The sequence below is a fragment of the Penaeus chinensis genome, chromosome 29, assembly GCF_019202785.1.
Source record: "Penaeus chinensis breed Huanghai No. 1 chromosome 29, ASM1920278v2, whole genome shotgun sequence".
Classification (NCBI taxonomy): Eukaryota; Metazoa; Arthropoda; class Malacostraca; order Decapoda; family Penaeidae; genus Penaeus; species Penaeus chinensis.
The window spans coordinates 12159707-12169706 of NC_061847.1; positions in this window are offsets into that span (position 1 = coordinate 12159707).

The window sequence follows — 10000 nt, forward strand, 5'->3', positions numbered from 1 at the left end:
ATCATCATCATCATCATCATCATCATCATCATCATCATCATCATCATCATCATCATCATCATCATCATCATCATCATCATCATCATCATCATCATCATCATCATCATCATCATCATCATCATCATCATCATCATCATCATCATCATCATCATCATCATCATCATCATCATCATCATCATCATCATCATCATCATCATCATCATCATCATCATCATCATCATCATCATCATCATCATTTGAACATTATTTAGTATCGAATTTAATTTATTTCAACTAGTGCATATGTGAACTTCCTTTAGAAAACCCACGTGGAAGCGAAAATTTATGAAGATGGTGAGAGGTATTCCAGTCAATGGATATAGGTTAGTCTATTCAAATCAAATGCAGTAATGCAGGCGCTTATGGGTTAACTATAGTATGGACGAACTGATCGCCTCATTGGAAGAATTTTCCATGCTGCCGAAAAAACGTCCATTTCCAAATATAGTGGGCAACACCAAGGATCTACAATGAATGTCAACAAGCTGTGAGAAAAAAACGTTGAAAAGATTCATTATAACCTTGGGTAATTTCCAAATGTTTCAAGCGAAAGCCAGGCGAGTGCTAACAGACACTAGTTAGGCTTTGTAGAAACTGTATGTTTCATTATTAAACTCCGTTTACGAGGATTGCCACTGCAACTCACTCTTTCAGGAAATGAAAGTTCAGTATTTTGTGGAGAGAGAAGGAAGGGAATTCTCAGAGCCTTGACCTAGAAAGAATTCTCACCTCAGACCGAGAATGTCCAGCACTTGAACCAGACACGGTCTAATCATGGAATTAAAGAGGCGAGGTTCAGCAGTCGGGTCAGAGGCAAGATTCGTGATGAGAACGACCCATCTTCCCCTGTTCCTTGAAGATAATAAACACACCTCTCGCAAACTGCAGATCAAGACCACATCTGTGTATTAAAGAGCCTTAATATGTCCAAGACCTTACGTTATGTGAGGTTGCTGTAAGAGGAACATGATTTTAGGTAACAGGAAGTTAGGGGGGGGGGGGCAACTTCTCTGACCTCTTGCCAGCTTAGTTTCAGTTCAGCGTCTTGCCTGTCTTTTCCATCTGCTTTAAGTTCTACCTTTTCTTCTTCAACATTATTTTGGGATTTTTTGCTGTCATTGCATTCCCTTTTTAATGGAGTGCTAGTTATCGTCATTGTCAGTGTCATCATATCTATTATCGTCATCACTATTCTCATCATCATTATAATAAACCTTTGCCATCACCATAATCATTAGTATCAATAATTTTGTTATTCATATCACTGCCACATTATTATCATCATCATCACTGTTGTATTCTTGCGATAAGCAAATTACTCTGCTCTTAATTGCCATAATAGTCATACGAGGAAATGAAACAACCCACAAGAAATAATAATGATAACAATGGTGATAGTAATATTTATTATAATGATAAAAATACTAATATTAATAATGATAATGAGAATAATGAACTACTATCATTATAGTTATTTTTTTCTTGTGATAATTGTAATAACAATGAAGATAATGATTATGATAATAACAACACAATAATAATAATAATAATATTAATAATAATATTAATAATGATAGTAATAATAATAATAATGGTAATGATAATGATGACAGTAATAAGTAATACTACTACTACTAATAATATTGATGATTGCAATTATTACAGTAATGATAATAACAGTAATAATAATAATGATAAACATTATCATTACTGATATTACTATTATTATATTATCATTATTATTATTGTTATTACTATCAATATTGCTATCATTATTATAACAATTGTTATTGTTATTATAACTATTGTTATTGTTATTATTACTATTATTATGATGATAATTATTATTACTATTATTATGATGATAATTATTATTACTATTATTATGATGATAATTATTATTACTATTATTATCATCATGATTATCATTATTATCTTTTTTATAATTGTTATTACTGTAGTAGTTGTTATTATTATTGATATAATTATTGTTATTACCATTATTATCATCATCATCATCAATTATATTATTGCTTATTATTCTTATTCTTATACTTACGATCATTATTCTCCATCAGTCATAACTCTCGCAGACATAAACATAAACGTAAATTACATATAGGAAAAGCAAGGAATAAGGAAAAATTCGGGAAAGCGGAACACACATGTAAGCGTCGTGTGTTCTTTTTGCTCTTCAATATTGCACCTTCAGACTCCTCCATACCTCAGCGTAGGATGTGAACGGCGTAATCTTGAGGCAGATGAGAAATTTTGATATACAGCCTGAATTTCATTACTTTTTCGGCGTACGTGCACACATATATTCGCTTGTAAATACTAAGGGTTATGTATTAGACATATTTGTAAAATATATAAAGGTAAATACACAGCAAAACACACACAAACACATATATAGACGGGCGCACGTACGCACCCAGGGACACACACACACACACACACACACACACACACACACACCCACACACACATGCACACAATCACACACACAGAGACACAGACACACACACACACACACGCGCGCGCGCGCGCGCACGCACACACATACCCAAACAAACAAACACATTCATAGACATACACTCAAACACACAAACAAACAAACACGTACTGAGATACACAGTGTGCACAGTTGACATAATCATATTTACATATTAGGTTGTTTGCTGCCTTGTAAGCTATAAAGTAATAAACCTTATCAGTTTCTCATTTTTAAACTCTCCTCTTACAAGAAAGTTAAAATATCCCATAATAGAAATCACATAATAATAATAGCCATAAAACATAATAGTTGCTATTGCTTTGTTTTGTTTTACGTGTTATTGTTACTGTTATCATACCTATAGTTTTTATTATCACTTTTATTATTATTATTATTGTTACTATTACAATAACGATCATGATCAATGAACAAAAATGTAATAATATTGATAATAATCATGATGATAACAACAATAATAATAGTAACGATGACAATAATGATAATAATAATAATAATAATAATAATAATAATAATAATAATAATAATAATAATATTGATAATAGTTATTATTATTATGATTATCATCATTATTTTTAATACTATCATTATTATAATTATTATTATCATCATCGTCGATTTTACAACAACTATTACTATTACTCCTGCCATCATTATCATAATTATTATCATAATTATTATGATTATTATTGTTATTCTCTTTTATTATTATTATTGTCATCATAAATTATTATTGTTGTTGTTATTACTTTTATTTTCATCATATTATCATGATTATAACTGTTATTATTATCATTATGATTATTATTATTATTATTATTATTATTTCATCATTATTGTTATTATTATTATCGTTATTATTATTAAGATTATGTTATTCTTCTTTTTATTATTATTATCATTATTATTATTATTATTATTATTATTATTATTATTATTATTATTATAACAATAATAATAATTATTATTATTACTTTTACTATCATTATTATTATCATTAATATTATTACTTTTATCACCATTATCATTATCATCATCATCATCGTCATCATCATTACTATTGTTACTTTTTTTATCATCATTTTTATTTATATTATCATAATTGATACTATTATTATTAACAGTATTATTATTAGTAGCATAACTGATGATATTATTATCAAAATTATCATTATTATAGTTTCTATCATTTGTATAATCCTCATTATTATTGCTATTATTATCATTATAACATCATTATCATTGTTATTATCACGGCCGTCATTGTCATTTATCATCAGCATCGTTTCTATTGTTCATTGTTTCATTATGATTATCCTTATCATTATATTTTTTATCGTTATTTCTATTAGTCAAATATTTCCATCGATGCTCTTTTTTCATTAATGTCAGTACCAATTTTGAAAATTGTAATATCAGTATTGCTATGGTTACTTTTATTATTATTGTTGTTATAATCATTATCATTATCATTGTTAATATAGCCATTAATATTCTTATCATCATTATCATCAACAGCATTATTATCATTATCATTATTATTATTATTATTATTATTATTGTTATTATTGTTATTATTATCATTATTATTATAATTATTATCATTATTATTGTTATTATTATTATTATCATCATTATTACTATTGTTATTATTATCATCATTATAATTATTATTTTTATTATTGTTTTCATTATTAATGTTATCAATATCATTATTGAGATTATTTACATTATCATCATTGCAATTATTATCATCAATGCTATTATTATTATCATAATTATTATTATTATCATCATCATCATTATGTATATGTATATATATATATATATATATATATATATATATATATGTATATATATGTATATATATATATATATATATATATATATATATGTCTGTGTGTGTGTGTATACATACATACATACATACATACATATATATATACATATATATATATATATATATATATAAAATGTATGTATATATATACTTACATATATATATTTACATATATATATATTTACACACACACATATATATATATATATATATATATATATATATATATATATATATTTATGTATATATACATTTATACATACATACGTGTGTGTATGTGTGTGTGTGTGTATGTGTGTGTGTGTGTGTGTGTGTGTGTGTGTGTGTGTATGTTCAGTGACACTTACTAAAACATTCCTCCCATGTGCATAAGATATTGGCCCAAACATTTTTACCTGGAAGAACCGGCAATTTCATTGAGATCCTCTGGCTATCTCTTTCTCATTTGGAAATCTGTCCACGTTTTCTTTCTTTAAAGCCTAATCTGATATCTAAAGCTTTTCCTGAGTTTTTGCGTGTTTCACGGGTACTTTTCCTGATCAGAGGGCAATCTGGGAAGATCTTTGCTTTCTCGTAAAAGACTCATACAAGATGCATGTGTCTAGAAGCATGGCCACCAGGAGATAAGGCCTGATGCATGGGCCGTGACGTCACACTAAATCTGGTCCACATCCCGGTTCGCAAGACGTTCAGCGTTCAGTTTTCTCAGTTTACACTCTCTCTTTATTTCATATCATTGTGGTAGATCCTAGTAATTATCATATTGCTGTTATTTAAAATTGTTAACATTTATTAAAATTCTAATGGTGATATAATATTATAATGACAACAATGATAATGATGATGATTATTACAATGTTAATGTTAACAATGGGAAAATCAACTAAAATAATGATAATAACAGTAAAATGATAATCGTAACAATAGTAAAGTAGTTGCAGTAATTATAGTAATACTGATAATTATGATGATGGCAATGATAACAATAATGATTAATGTCATTGTTATCATTGTTATTGCCTTTATTTCGATCTATATCGAACTTCATTTATATGAAATAACACATCAGAGGATGGTCGGTATAAATGCAAATGATGCTAAGAGAGAGAGAAAAAGAGCAAATTAATTTTAATATGTTATTCATCACCCAAAATACTTCCTTTAATCAATAATCTGCAGCACTCGATACCAGTGCAAATTCTGAGATACATTAATGACATTGCATTTCTCCTAACTTAATACTCGAAGGGCAATCGACAGAATACTTTGGGGAACCCGAGGATAATGCATGGATTTCTTCAGTGCCAAGGCTACCCCTGTACCGTTTTTTTTTTTTTATCTCTACTGCCGAGGTCTCCCGAAGAAAATCGTCTTTTGTGAAACGCAGCTAACACACCAATATATGCTTATTTTTAATATAGATGTAACGAAGAATCGGATTTATGAACATAAAAGTATTTGTTTTGCGACGGACCACTGGAAAACAGATGCAAAACAGATGATGTCAATATTGTTTTGGCTTTTCTTTGACATGACGAATTAAAAAAAAAATGATTCAGGTTTCTTTTGAATATATATCAGTTGAAGAATCTAAGAATCTGTAATAATGTATGAGGCTATTAATTTCATTAAAATTGTTTTATTTACCTAAATATGTTGAAAATACGATTAACCACCAGTAGTTTACATGCTCCATCACCATAGACAACGTAAAGGCTATCTGCTGGGCTTCTTTGGTTTGTATCAGAATATTTTCGCCAGAAAGAGTTGGAGAAAAAACGGGTCTGCTATATATTATTAAGAAGTTACTTAACAATACTGTTACTGGAAAGGAGATGACACGATACACATGTTGCATTCTTCCTAATTCTACGCACATGACAGTCATTAGAAATATGTGAAGAACAACACTAGTATCACCAACAACTGTAAATGAGAAAGGACACTACAATATTCCATCTGAACTGACGGATTCTCTTTACAATTTATACCAGATTGGAAAGGGTATAGTAGTGAAGTTTATAGCAAGCAAAGGCCACTGTTGTGAATGTAAATAAGTGCTACAGATCGCAACCCCTAAAATTTTACAGTAGGCGTACCCACTTAGTGCTTCTACAACACAAAACTTTTTCCGTCTTTTGTTTTTTTGTTCACTTCGCTTTCCTCCCTTTTGTATCCCATTCTATTTCTGTATGTTCCCTCTTTGGCCTCGTCCTTCCCCATGCAAATTCACAATTATATTCGTCACTGCTGCACACCTGCTCTCATTTTGCTTTGTGTGACTTATACGTTATTACTAGCTAATGAAGCTCATATCACAAAGCCGTAGGTGCAAATTTGACCCTCCTGATTGTTCCAGGTCAATGGCAGGTAAACAATCACTCTTCATTGTAGTTGACACTGCGTATCATACCACATGTCTAACAAAATGTACGTGACTTCCAGATGTCATAACATTTTCTAAATGTTCTCTTTAGGAACATGAGTAAATTACTTTCCTCTCTTTCAATAAGATTTTTCTAGCTCACGAAATCATATTTTAGTATCTGCGTTAGATGAGTGGATGTCTTTGCGATTAATAGGGGATATCCAACACAAATTATATCTAGATTCCTATAATGTTACTCTAGAAGTTGATGATGAATACCATAAGAATAATTGCAAACAACTTTTGATACAGTTACACAATTGCAAGACTTTCTTGCTATAATGATGCCTCCGCTCTGGCTATAAACTTTGTGTCAGTTAACTAGGCATTGTTGAAATCTTTACTAGGCTGTTGTTAAATCAGCACTCAGGACAATAATATTGTCCCTGCTTGTACAACTAGAATGGAGTGGATCAATGCAGGACACTACTAAAGATCTACATATATATATACATATATACAGTATGTATATATATGTATAAATAGATGAATAGATAGATTTGTCGTAATCAGATTTGCAGACGGACTGGCACGCACGAGCTATTGCATGTACAGAAAAAATAAAAACAAAAAAGGATCACAGCAAAAGGTGCGAGAACCAGGGCGCAGACGAGAACAACTGCGTAGGACGACACCATTAATTGAGAAACGACTTTATGAGTTAAGACTATAGCTTTAAATAAGGCACAACTATTTGCGCAGAAAAAACTAGTAAACTGTGAAGTGGCTAATTACCGCGAAGGTGAGGATGCGCACCTGGGGGAAGCCCGGCAGGCACTCCTAAGACAGACAGAGGGCAGGCTGGGGTTCGTCTAGGCAACACGCTGTCGCCTTTATGTTTTGTGTGTTTTTTTCTAGTTTTGTAACGAACTCCCTTCGACAGTGGATTACAACAGTGACCTGTGATCTGATATGAAAGGGTAAAGCTAATTGTATTGGTTTGTGTATATGTACGCTGTCACTCTCCCAGTAAAACACCAGAACTCCTCCTTTTTTTTTTCTTTTTCCGAGGTTACCTTGTGTTTTTAGTTTGTTTAATAAAAAAAAAAAAAAAAAAAAAAAAAAACTGCGAAAAGGAGAAGCATCCAGAATTATAAAGAATAAGTAACAGCCCAAACAGTGAGATCTCTCATGGCGAACAAAGTGAGTTGATGATTGTCTACATATGAAAATGCACAAAAAATCCAAACCAGTGCCCACACGAATACGCGTATATTTACACGTAACTACGTTCTTACCCTTACATAGTTACCCTCGGTCACACATACACGTACACTTACATATACACGCACACTTATACGTACACGCACGCACACACGTACACGCACACATACACACACACGCACACACACACGTATATACCCGCGCACACGCACACCAATATTCACATATACACGTATACGCGCGCACACACACCCACGCACGTACATATATACGTATACGCGCGCACACATACACACACGCGCCCGCACACGGACGCACACACACACGCACGCACGCACATGCACGCACACATACGCTCACACGCACACACACACGCTCGCACGCACACGTACTCATGCACATACACACACTTCGGCGTTTGTTTTTTCTGTTGATGGTTGACTTAATTATTAGGTTCTCTTTTCGGCCAATTGCCTTGAGCTACTCGGACCACAGCGCTTCCACAAACGAGAGAAAATAAGAACTCGAAAAGACATATGAAACATGGCGAATGAGCCCGTAGAGTTAGAATCATATAATTCTACCAGAGCTTGAGATAACCGCGTCAGATTGACAGATATATATATATATATATATATATATATATATATATATATATATATATATATAGAGAGAGAGAGAGAGAGAGAGAGAGAGAGATATAGATATATATGTATGCATATATATGTAAATATATATATACATATATATATTTATATATATACATATACATACACACACACACATGTATATGTATATATACGCATGTATATGTATATATATATGTATATATGTATATATGTATGTATATATATGTATGTATATATATGTATATATATACATGTATATATTCTATATATACACATATGTATGTAATATATATATACACACATTAGGTGTAAATCTACACATATATACACATGTGCCTGATTTAAGGAGAAAACGAGGATATCCTAATTTTGAGAACGGTTAAAAAAGGACATCGAAAACCTGGTCGATGAATTTACTATCACAGATCCTATATGCCCAAAGGAATATTGACGAGACTACTGACTTTTTTTTTTAACATACAACAGGTGATTCGAGAAAAAAATGAAGGTAATTGGCGGTGCGCGTTGGTTTACGGTAAAACGAAAATTTAGGCGAACCAAAAAGAACGTTGAGAAAAGGTAATTTACCTGAATCTTTCCATACTACTTTAAAATGATAGTACGAGCGAAGTTGTTAAGTCTTCTGAAAACATTATTGAAATCTGAACGGTTCAGTTGCCACATAGAAAAAAATATCATGAACATCAGGAAACCAAATCGCGTCTGGAGAGAGAATAGACGGTAGGACTTCAGATTCAAACATCTCCATGTATAACTTCACAAGTACCGGGCTTAGGCTACTTCCCATTGAGATACCATTAATCTGCTTATAACATTAAAGTAAAAAGTCAAGACATTATCCGTGACACACATAAATGAGGTCAGTAAAGCAATTGACCGGAATAGGGATATTCTCATGAGATGAAGAAAATTTTCTTTCAAGAAAATCCAGCACATCGGACAAGCGAGACATTAGTTGCTAATTTCTTGCCGTGCGTCAGTAAATTTCTACTTTTCTCTATGAAAATATTTCATATGATTATCAGGCCATAAAAGGAGATAAAACGCTCGCTAGCCAAGAGTCTAATGGACGGGTAACTGAGTTGCAAGGCGAAATAATAATCTTAAAAGGACGCCCTGTTTCTGCGTGGTGAAAATACGAAAGAGAGGATTTAGCTTTTTAACGCGATCAAAAAAAAAATGGGGTCAGAACAACACGTGTGACGTTCTTACGAAATGATTCATTGACAGTTGGGTAAGGGTTGGTCTGCAGTTTTTGAGACGTTCAGTTGTCGTTCAGGGGGGCATGGGCTTGCTTGTAGAATCAGATTTATTAAGGATAACACGTTATTACCTTTGTCATTTCTTATTGAGTTTTTCCCTTT